Genomic DNA, 11,804 nt, shown 5'->3' with positions numbered 1-11,804 from the left:
GGCTCCTCTGTCCATGGGATTTTCCAAGCAAGAATACTGGAGTGGGTTGCTGTTTCCTACTCCAGGGGATCTCCCCAACCCAGGGATCAAACCTGCATCTCCTGCGTTGGCAGGCAGATTCCTTACCATTGGGCCACCAGGGAAGCCCAGAGTGGCTTGGCAGGGGTTGATTATGATGAATAGTTACATGGTAGAAACAGCCCCCATCTACTGAGTTCTTCCCAAATGCATCAGCTCATGTAATCCTCCCAAAGACCCTCTAAAGTGTTGCAGAAGATATCTTGACACTTTCTGATGTTTGTGTTCTTGGCTGCCCAGCATCTGATCCCCCTTCTCAGGTGTGGTCAAGTTCTCCCTCTCTGAGCTCTGTGTTCCCTTTCTCACACTGCTGACCAGAGGCTGCAAAGCCCAGACCCTTGCTTCCTCCATTCCCCAGCAACCAGGACATGGACATGTGAGCTGGTGTAACCATCAGATCTTTATCAGGAGCAAGTGGCAGAAATAAAGGGGACAGGGAGAATTTGTTCCAGCAGCAACACTGGTAGCAACATCTGGATTCCAGAAGCAGTAGGGCACATGGCTCTTCTTGTTTCCAGCATATTTTCTAAGCCTGATTTGATACAGCCTTCTCAGTGATTCTTTGAGCTACTCAAATCCCAGTAGAAAAGTCCTTGTACACCTAAGTTGATCAGAATAAATCCGTGTTATTTACAACCAAAAAACCCAGCTGACATAGTAGATTAAAATTATTTTATTGCAGGTTAGGAATTTGAGGCTCAGAGAGGTGAAGGGACTTGCCCAAAGTCACATAGCGTGTACCTGTTTGATTATAAAGCTTGCATTCTTAATACTAATCGTGAAATGTTCAAAATGAAAATTGTATTATAGAGGTTTCTTTTGTGGATACTTCAGAGATGGTAGTTTTGTGTGTGTGTGTGAAGGATAATTAGGATAAAACAATTATGTTGCTGGAGATAGTATGTACGGGTAGAACCTTTGTAAATGGCAAACTGGAACTATGCACCAAACCCCTTAAGTGTTCAAGTCCTTTGAGTTAATGATTCCATTTCTGGATCTCTATTCCAAGGCAGTGTTTCTTAACATTTTTTTTTATTAACTGGCCTTTGCTAAGTTAAGTCGCTTCAGTCGTGTCCGACTCTGTGAGACCCCAAGATGGCAGCCCACCAGGCTCCCCTGTCCCTGGGATTCTCCAGGCAAGAACACTGGAGTGAGTTACCATTTCCTTCTCCAGTGCATGAAAGTGAAAGTGAAGTCGCTCAGTCGTGTCCGACTCTTAGCGACCCCATGGACCTCAGCCCACTAGGCTCCTCCATCCATGGGATTTTCCAGGCAAGAGTACTGGAGTGGGGTGCCATTGCCTTCTCCCAAGTGGCCCTTAATTAGATACTATTTTTAGATGCTTTTCCCCTCGGTTCCCCCACCATTTTATATCACAGACATACTATATGGTTGTTTCTGTCCTGCATTTGTATCTGTGTTTTATACATTAAAAGAGTAAGATTTATTTCACCCCCAAGAATCAACTTTGGTCCCCTCATGAGCAATGATCACTCCCACTGAGAATTCATTCAAACACAAGTATCATGGATTAAAGTATGAACAAAATACCAAGCTATCATAATAGTGATGGTGTTGAATAGTTTGATTATCAACAATTTTTCCTTATCCTTTTCCATATTTTCTAACTTTTTATAATGTACTTGTATTGCTTTCCAATAGAAAAATAGTTCATGATATTTTAAAAATTTTTACTGGGGTACAGTTGCTTTGCAGTGTTGTGTTAGTTTCTGCTGTGCAGCAAAATGAATCAGCTATACGTATACAAATATCCCCTCTTTCGATTTCCTTCCCATTTAGGTCACCACAGAATACTAAGTCAAATTCCCTGTGCTATACAGTAAGTTCTCATTAGTTATCTAATTTATGCATAGTTTTATGTTTTCAAGGTGGGCTACTTCCCCAAATAGGTCAGGCTGGGTCAAGGAGGTCTGCAGTTCCCCAAGGGGACAAGTGTCTGTTCCATGCTCTTTGCCACTGCCTCACTCCCTCCCTTGCTCAAAGCACTGTCCCCACTTGCAGATGCCAAATGTATTAATACCACCAAGCCAGTGTGTGGAGGAAGGGAGCCTGGAGAAGGGGAATTTTCTGTGATTGAAGCAAGTCTGCAGGCAGTTCAGAAACTTCAGTCCATCCCACAGAGGGAGGCTCAGGAACCCAGGGCAAGTCCTTTGGGCCCCAAGCCTTCAGATAGGTTTTCCAGGCTGACATCCAAGCCCATCCTGGAGAGAGGCATTCTGTCGATCACACTGCTGGGGAGATAATGGATGTGAACACCCTCCTCTCCCTGGTGCTGTGTGATCTTGTACAATGACACGAGCAGCAGAATGGGCATGATCAGCCAGCAGATACCGCCAAGACAGGGCGATTGCTTCTAATGCAAGCATCATGGCTGCTGCAGGTCTGGTCTGGCCAGCTCTAGAAGTCAGTGCTTTGAAATATTCTTTAACATCCCAGGGTATTAAGTCCCTTCAGATCCAGGAAGATACACCCAGAGCCCCACTCAGGACAGGGAGGAGCTCTGGCCCTTCACCTGGGCATATAGCCTGAGAGCAGGGAGACCTGAACTGTCTCTGGCCAGGAAGAAAACACCTGCTATGAATTGAGTGTGTCCCGTGAAATGTGTTATGTTGAAGCCCCAATCCCCAATGTGACAGTATTTGGAGGTGGGGACTTTAGGAGGTAATTAAGGCTAAAGGAAGGCTTAAGGATAGGGCCCTAATCCAAGGATTGGTGGCCTTATAAGACAAACCTCTCTCTCTTCCACTGTGTATGGACATCATAGGGAGACCAGGAAGAGAGGGCTCTCACCAGAACCCAAATCCTGCCAGACCTTGACCTTGGATGTCCCAGCCTCCAGAACTGTGAGAGAATAAATCTCTGTTGTATGAGCCACGCAGTCTGGGGTAGTTCATTCCAGTAGCCTGAGCTGACTAAGACGATCTCCTTCTCAAGGGGGGACCTGTGGATAATCCCCCTCCAGCCACTCAATGGGCCACAGAGAGAATTTTCCCAACTCATCCCCTCCTCTGTGCCTGATCCTTTGCCTGGACCCTCCTCCATTCTCACTTGGAAATCCCTACAGGTTCACTCATGCACTCATTTCATCAAACTGTTCATTCATCCTTCCCCTAATACAGGTAGCCCCTTGTTTTTGGAGGTTCCCTTTATACCTCTTCACTTTTACAAAATTTCAAGAGCTCCTTATTAATACGTGTGTGTGGGTGTGGGTGCACTCAGTCGCTTCAGACGTGTTTGACTGTGCAACCCCATGGACCATAGGCCACCAGGCTCCTGCATCCATAGGATTCTCTAGGCAAGAATATTGGAGTGGGTTGCCATACCCTTCTCCAGGGGATCTTCCCAACCCAAGGATCAAAGCTGGGTCTCCTGTATTGCAGGTGATTCTTTACCACTGAACAACTGGGGAAGCCCATTAATATCTATTGCTGCCTAAGAAATGACCCACAAATGCAGAGGCTTTAAACAGCACATATTTATGACCTGTGTCTGTGGGGCAGCAGCTTGGGCTTGGCTTAGCCGGGTCCTTGCCTTCAAGGTCTCTCACAATCAAGGCTGCAAGGAGATCACTTTTCCAAGCTCACGTAGCTGTTGGCAGGTTTCTGTTTTTTGAGGGTTGCTGATTGTGAGCCTTAGTTTCTGGCTGGTTGTCACCTTCAGTTTCTCTCCACATGGGACTTCCCAATGTGACCAGTGGCCTCATTGAAATGTGCAAACTAGGAAGGCACCAAGAGTCTGCCAGCAAGACAGAGTGACGCAGCTTATCACCTTTATCACAGTTGGAAGCAAGTTACTCATGCTCAAGGGAATCACAGAGGTCTCTGAGAGGCTGCCTCCTACAGTCAGGATGGCGCAGCAGCAGAAGGGTGGAGGCAGGCAGGTAGAGACCCCGAGGGCTTCATAAACCCAGCCAACGAACCAGGGCATCGTCATGTAAGAGATGGATTCTCCTTCTTTTCTTTTAATGCACCTTTCGGTTTGGTTTGGTTTCTCAAAGTGACTTTAGCCTGCTTTGCTCCCTGAAACCCCTTCTTGGAGTTACACGCACCACACCTTCAGCCCCCTTCTTGTCTCCATTCCTGAACTGGTGTCAGTTCACATGTCATTTAGAAACATCTCAATAAGATTTGCACAGGTACAACTGAACTCTACTCAAATCCCCTGACCTGACCACAAGCAAGGGACATGCCAAAAAATATCAGTGAGGCATCAGCAGAAGGTTGCTTTTGGCTGTAAGGAAAACCAGGACAGATGCGGAGACCAGAGGGAGTGGTCAGGCCAGGCTGGAACCCTCCTGGGGCCCAGCTCTTACCACAGGTTTCCAAGTTGTTCCCGAATGATGGTGCTGCCAACAGCACTCAGGTGCTGCAAATCTATCAACCTCCCTGCTGTTCAGAGAGCAACCCCCCAAAAGTCCAAACTTCCAAAACCGCAGCCAACTTTCCCTGAGGAAACAGCCTAAAGTCGTGATTCCCTAATTGCTGGAAAAGTCACTTGATTACGGTTGTCACCAGGATGACAGTTCTTTCTTTTCATCTAGGTTGAAAAATGGCCACCGTTCTAGCTGTTAGCGGTGTTTACTGGCTTCCTTACCTTGCTCAATTTTCCTGCACACGTAAGAGAGTGTTCTTGCCAGAGCTCATTTCTCTGTGCTTAATAAAGCATTTTATGGGCTACTTTTTTGGCCAAAAGCCCCCGTCCTCCACCCTTTGATCACAGACTCTGCACATACAGAACTAGTGTCGAGTAAGCATTACCTGCCCAAGTGTCACCAGCCACATTCAAAACACAGCCTCCCAGCTTCCATTCAGGAGCCCTGAGGACTTCTCCTTGCCTGTGACCCTTAGATCCTTTTGGCCTCCATCTTTGCCCCGCCTATTATTAATTTCCCAGAAAAGGAAAGAAAAGCACCATCATTGCTGGATTCTGATATTTCCCCCCAAGTACTTCTCTCCATCACACTCAACGGTTACTGCACATCCATTTGGAGGATGGCCACCTTTTAAAATGAATGGTGACAAGTTTCCAAGTGCAACAGCTTTGATGTCTCGGCCAGAGGACATCTGCTCGCCTGTTATGACATTTTTACCTTCTAGGTTTAGGCCAAAATTGTCCCCCTGGTCCTTGAGCCCATCTCCCTGCTGGAGTAACACTCCTCCTTTGTTTCCTTGGCTTCACATTCTCATCCTGTCCTTCCAACACTTTCACTTCATCCCTCCATGTCATATTTTACCTTGGACCAAGAGACACGCTGCAGCTGACAGTCCATCGTGTTGCCTTTGAAGTATGCTGGCTCTGGGCTAGGCTCTGGCTGGAGGCACAGCTTACTGGAATTACTTAGAAGTCTTCTTTCCGCTTTGTCTCCTTCCCTGTTTATTCGCGGAGGAGAATATCCATGATCAGGAGGGAAAGTATGGTACAGTCAGTTCTCTGTGTGAGTCAGCCCAGGACACATTTTCTCGCTTTCTTCCCTCCAGCAAAAACCGATAGTGTTGACCGAAGCCCGCCACCCGCTCCCTTCATCTCCAACTTCATCCCCTCTTCCTGCCAATTCCAGCATCTCCCCTGCCTGGGAGAGGTGTTGAGGTTTAAGTCGGGGGTTAGCCACCTGCCCAGAAGACCCTGTCCAGAATTGCTGCCCACAGTAAAAAATTCTTGTGATTTCATCCAGTCCCCCTGCTCCCTTTGAAAATACAGGGTTACCAGGAGATTTGTTTAACTGCTTTAAAATTATGATTTGCATGCGGGAAAGCTGGGAACAAAAAGCCCCTGTGTGTATAAAAATGCCGCATATGCCTTTGTTAGAGTCCTTTCCAAAAAGAAGTGTGAGCTGACAAATAGCCAGGGTGCCTGAGGGCTAAATGAACTATTAGGTCACCTGATGGTCTTGCGAATAAACCTCATCTGGAACCTGGCCTCCATTCCCCTAGGACACCTCCAGACCGACGCTCGTTTCTCTGCAGGTTATGCCTTAGTCTCCATCAGGAGGCTCTGCAGCCAGGACGCCCTACTGCAGGGGACCACAAAGATGAGCAAGAGGACCATCTGAGGATATGGTCAGCGGGCACACAGTGCTAGGCACTTACGAGGACTGCAAAAATGTTACTTGGTGAGCCATCTGTGCTACTGAGTCCACCACCCCCTGGTTGCCAAGCCAAGATGAATAAACTGGAGTTCAGGTAGCCCCCGAGACTCTTGCAAACCTTAATTCAAAGAGGAAGAAACTGACAGAAAGCCCTACTCACCATCAAACCCCACCTCCTGAAAATGCTGTGTGTCGGAACAGCAGTGAGTCATAAAACCTTAGTGGGTGTCACCCTGCCCTCTCCTGGAAGTGGAGTTCTGGAAGGCAAGGAGAACGCCCACGATCACACAGCAGTCTTTCTCAGATGGATTAAGTCTAAATTTCAGGGCTTCGCTGAAGGGTCAGTGATAAAGAATCCGCCTGCCAATGCAGGAGACACGGGTTTGATCCCTGATCTGGGAAGATCTCACATGCCTTGGAGCAACTAAGCCCATGTGCTACAACTACTGAGCCTGTGCTCCGCAACAAGAGATGCCACCGCAGGGAGAAGCCTTCGCACCACATCTGGAAAGTAGCTCCTGCACGCCGCAGCTAGAGAAAAGCCTGCACGCAGCAATGAAGACCCAGTGCACTCAAAAATAAATTAATAAAATAAAATTTAAAAAAGTCTGAATTTCAATCTATGACTTTCAGTCACTCAGATGCAGGCTCTAACAATGGCGTTCCTCAAGGATTTGCTAATAAAAATGAAGTCGTAATTGTAAAGTCCTCCTTACCAAATAACACTCAGAATGTTCTGTTCAAAGTACAGTGAAGCAGAGTGTTACCACCACAGAGACCCCCAAAGCCAGCGCATGGACAACTGAACCTGGCAGCACTGCCCCCTACCCCCCAGCACCCACCACCTCCACCAGAGCCCACACCGTGATCCAAGCCCCTGCCTGCTTCCTGCTTCTTGCCTGGATTTCTGCCCATGACCACCTTCCCAGCCCTCTCCCTGCCGCATCCTCCACTTTTTCCAATCCAATCTAGACACAGACGCAAGCAGTGAACCATGCAAAATGCCAACTAGATCCTGTGGTTCCTTGATTTCAAATCCCTCCATGCATCTCCAGGTGTAAGCAGGACAGAGTCCAGCCTATATCATGCCACACGGCCAGCCTTTTGTGATCTGGCTTCTGCCTTCATTTCCAGCACGAATTTCTCCCATCCCTCTGCCTAGTCGTGCAGAAATGCCTACCAGCTCTTCCACTCTTTTGTGCCTTTGCCTGTATTATTGCCTCTTCCTACAAGGCCACACCTATCTTCTGTCTCCTGAATATTAAGTCCACTCATCCTTGAAGGCCCAGCTCCAATGCTCTCTAAGGAAGTCCTCCAGCACCACCATAACTTGTAGCAATTTGTGCATGCCCTGATCACATGGCAGAATTAATGCTTATATTTCAGTTCCACATTAAACTATAAATCCTGAAGCCTGAAAACAGAACTCTGCCCAACTGTGTGTCCTAGCACATTGCCCAAGATGTAGGGGCTACAGAAGAGATGCTGGTTTATGAGAAGAACTGAGATGATTTATTAAGCACCTACTATATGCCCAGCACTAGGGTGAAATAAATGAACAGAAAAAAAATCACTGTCTTCTGAAGTTTATATTATAGTAGGATAATAACTAAATGCAGAACTATATAACAAAATGCAGAACTACATAACGGCAGCCAGTGACAAGTACTAAGGGGAAAAATAAAGCAGAGTGAGGAGATGGGGCTGAAGGGAGTGCTATTTTACATGGCTGGGGTCAGAGACAGTAATTCTGAGAGGTGCAGGTGGGCCTGGATGTACAGAAATAGGAAGTCCAATTAGGGGAGAAAATAGGGAAAGGTGGGGCTTCCCACGTGGCTCAGTGGGAAAGAATCTGCTTGCCAGTGCAGGAGATGCAGAAGATGCGGGTTTGATCCCTGGGTCAGGAAGATCCCCTGGAGAAGGTCATGGCAACCCACTCCAGTATTCTCGTCTGGAAAATTCTGTGGACAGAGGAGCCAGCACAGTTGCACAGAGTCGGACTCGACTGAGTGACTGAGCGCACACGGCACATGGGAAGGGTGAGGAGCAGGGTCGTGGGGTGAACATGTGTTCAGCGAGTTCGAGGAACAGGAAGGTGGCCTCTGTGGCTGGTGTGCAGTGAAGAAATGACCAGACCCCCATATCTGACAGGAGGATTTATTTTTTAAAAGAAATAATAAATTGGCTATTCTAGGTACCTTGTATAAGTAGAATCAAACAGTACTTGTCTGCACCAACTGTATACTGGAGTGCATTTTTATTCATCGAGTCAGAAAGTACATTGGTAGATGCCAGGGGCAGAAGTGGGGTAGGAAGCGGGATGGGACTTAGTGTTTAATGGGGACAGAGCTTAGGAAAGTAAAAAGTTTGGCAGATGGATGATGGTGAGAATTGTGCAACAATGTGAGTGTACTTAGTGCCACTGAACTGTATAGTTAAGTATGGTTAAAATAGTATGTTTTATATTGTATGACTTTTACCACAATAAAAAAAATTTTTTTAGAAGAAACAATAAAGACAGAATTCAAGAGGGTGGTTGTTTATAAAGAGGGATGGGGGAGGATAAGGGAGGAGGATACAGGTCCCCAGGAATTACTGTCAGTATTCTGGGGCTGACTGGTGGTGTCGTGGGTGTTTGTTATAGACCGAGTAAGTAAGCAGCACATGCGTGAGCCAGGAATGATCGCTGATTCTGTGTCCTGGAGAGAGCCAGTCTTTCCCCAGGGGCTAAACCTTTATTCTGAAATGATTGTCCATATCCTACTTAAGACAGCCCTCTAAGTTCAGTTCAGTCACAGTCGTGTCTGACTCTTTGAGACCCCATAGGCTGTAACTCACCAGGCTCCTCTGTCCATGGATTCTCCAGGCAAGAATACTGGAGTGGGTTGCCATTTCCTTCTCCAGGGGATCTTCTCAACCAAGGGATCGAACTCACATATCTTATGTCTCGTACTTTGGTAGATGGATTCTTTACCACTAGCGCCACCTGGGAAGCCCAATAAAATATCATATTTTGAGGTTCTGGGTAGACATGAATCTCAAAGGGACGCTTTTCAACCCAGTATGTGGAGAAAATGATACATAATCCAAAGGGCCATAATAAGAATTAAATTAAATAACGTATTCAAGGCACCTCGCACAATATAAGCTTTCTTCCTCCTCCTCCTCATTACCATCATCATCTCAGGGAAGGAATCCTGCTTCTAAAAACATTCCTTCCTGCTAACTGAGGCGACCACAAGTAAGACTGCCAAACAGGCCTAGGCTCAAATCTTGGCCGGGCAGCCTCTGGCACAGTACTTAACCTTTCTGAGCTTCAGTTTCTTTATCCACACGGATGGAGATATACATGCAACACAAATGTCATTTACTGCGTGGGAGGCACTGCTCTAAAAGGTTTACGAGCCCTGTCTCAGACAATTCTCAGGACAACCCTGTGAGCTAGGTATTACTATTATCTCTATTTTACAGTCAAGGAAATTGAATCAGCAAGTATTTAAGACAGTCGCCTAAGGTCACATAGGAAGTAAGTGATGGAACCAGAGTTTAAACCCAAGCAGTCTGGCTCCAGAAGTCTTCTGAGATGAAAAGAGAATAAATAATAAAACAAATAAATAAAACATACAGCCAGCGCTCACTCGATACACAGCAGTCAGTAAATGATGGGATGGTAACCAGGGTTCCCTCTTGCAAACCTTTCCCCTCTGCTGACCTCAGGGCTGCCTTTCTTCCTTCCTCTCTCTTTCTCTCAGTTCACATGCTCTGGTTGTTGACACTAATCCATATTTAAATATCCAGGCTGCTCAAGTTTCATTCAGTGTCCTGGGCTGTCTTGCCCTCTTTTTCATCTTCTCATTCTCTCCAGTGTCTGGTGATCATGATGGCTGGGGTTGGGGTGGGGGTGGAGGTCAGCGAAGGGGAGGGAGCGGTAAACTACCTCTCTGGCAACTGGGGAATGTGGGCGGGTGTGTGTGTGTGTGGGGGGGGTGTTTCTCTCCTGGGGTAGGGTCAGAGTTAAGCAATAGACTGTAAGAGGCAGCTCAGGGAACTCCACCCAATGCGGCCGTCCACTAAACGCAGGCATATGTTTGCTGTCCTGGGCACAAAGACTCTTGAGCGATCCATCATGGAATAAAACCTCCATTAGGTTTACAGCTTCCCAGGTAGCACTGGCGTTAAAGAACCTGCCTGGCAATGCAGGAGACACAAGAGATGAGGGCTTGATCCCTGGGTCAGGAAGATCCCCTGGAGGAGGGCATGGCAACCCACTCCAGTATTCTTGCCTGAACAGAGGAGCCTGGCAGGCTACAGTCCATAGAGTCGCAGAGTCGGACACGGCTGAGGTGACATAGCACAGCACAGATTTAGGAAAGCCACCACCAGAGAAGAAAGGAAAAATCTCCCATTGAGGATGCTGCTCCACCGATGGTGGCCAAGGCAAGAGGAGTGAGCTCTCTCCTGAGCATCTGTCTTGGACGCCCTTCCTCTTACCTTGTCCTACTCTACCCTGAGCAAGAGGCGCTCACACAGCTCAGTGCAATTTTCCAGGGCTCCATCAACCCTGCCCACCCCTGCTGGTGGTCAGCTCTGCCCTCTTCCAGTTGGTGCGGTAGGAGAAGCAGGAACCCCGCTCAGCCTGGTCCTCCTCCTGTCTTTCCCAGAATCCCAGCAGGATCCACAGAGAGTGTGAACACTTACCCAGGATGGAGAAGTAGACAGATCCAATGAGCACTTAAGCAACTCTAGACAAATCTGTTCACTTTCCCTGACCAACCAACAGCATGGGACAAGCTGTTTCCAAGAAGTAAAACAAGGGGCAGTGCTCAGCAAATGGTGATGCAAACAGCTGGCCGCTGCTGCTCCACCCTTCCCCTTTCAGGGGCCCCATCCTCTTCCCTCCTGGGGACCTGGTGCCCTTGTGCCATGGGGAGGGGCTCCCACCCACTTAGATGGCCCTGCCTTCCCTCCTTTCTTCCTCTTGAGACTGTACCTTTCCTCACCCCAGACTTTTGAGGGCTCGATCTCATCTCCCTAAAAATGGAAGTGATTAAAGGAACAAATCCCTGCTAATCTATCAACCAGCTACTGGGCTGGCTGCACCTCCCAGAGTTGCCCAAAGTGAATTGTGAGTCACTCGGTAGTGTCCAACTCTCGGTGACCCCATGGACTGTAACCTGCCAGGCTCCTCTGTCCATGGGGATTCTCTAGGCAAGAGAGAATCTCTCTACTGGAGTGGGTAGCCATTCCCTTCTCCAGGGGATCTTCCCAACCCAAGGAGCGAACATGGTCTCCTGCAATCCAGGCAGATTCTTTACCACTGAGCCACCACGGCCTCTTCAGGTAATTCCTAAATTTGCCTGTGCCCCGGGGGCTGCTAAGATGAATGCAGAGTTCACACTTCCTGGATGGAGGGAAAGTTGTATGGGAGTAATAAAATATCAAATTGACTACAGACACAAATGATGAGAACTACGTAATGAACAAGAAAGTCAATACAACAAACTCTAAAAATATTTCCTTTCTTCTCCCAACTTCTTGAAAAGACATAAAGTTGAATCAATGATTAGAGTACAGAAGAAAAACAGTTTACACTGGATGCTATGAGATGAGGGGGCAGCTG

General features: G+C 47.5%; 1 long non-coding RNA gene across 1 annotated transcript; it reads right to left on the bottom strand.

Annotated features, from left to right (window-relative positions):
* Window positions 1–467: 467 nt before the first annotated feature.
* LOC104980287 lies at window positions 468–10,980 on the bottom strand. The gene is made up of 3 exons (XR_824243.1): window positions 10,883–10,980; window positions 5,333–5,468; window positions 468–679 (listed from the first exon to the last, which is right to left on the bottom strand). It is a non-coding gene; the product is annotated as an uncharacterized LOC104980287 (long non-coding RNA).
* Window positions 10,981–11,804: the final 824 nt, after the last annotated feature.

Source organism: Bison bison, unplaced genomic scaffold, assembly GCF_000754665.1.
Source record: "Bison bison bison isolate TAMUID 2011002044 unplaced genomic scaffold, Bison_UMD1.0 scf7180017864498, whole genome shotgun sequence".
NCBI lineage: Eukaryota > Metazoa > Chordata > Mammalia > Artiodactyla > Bovidae > Bison > Bison bison.
Note: the sequence above shows the minus strand (reverse complement) of the source record. Positions and strands in the feature narration are given on the sequence as shown.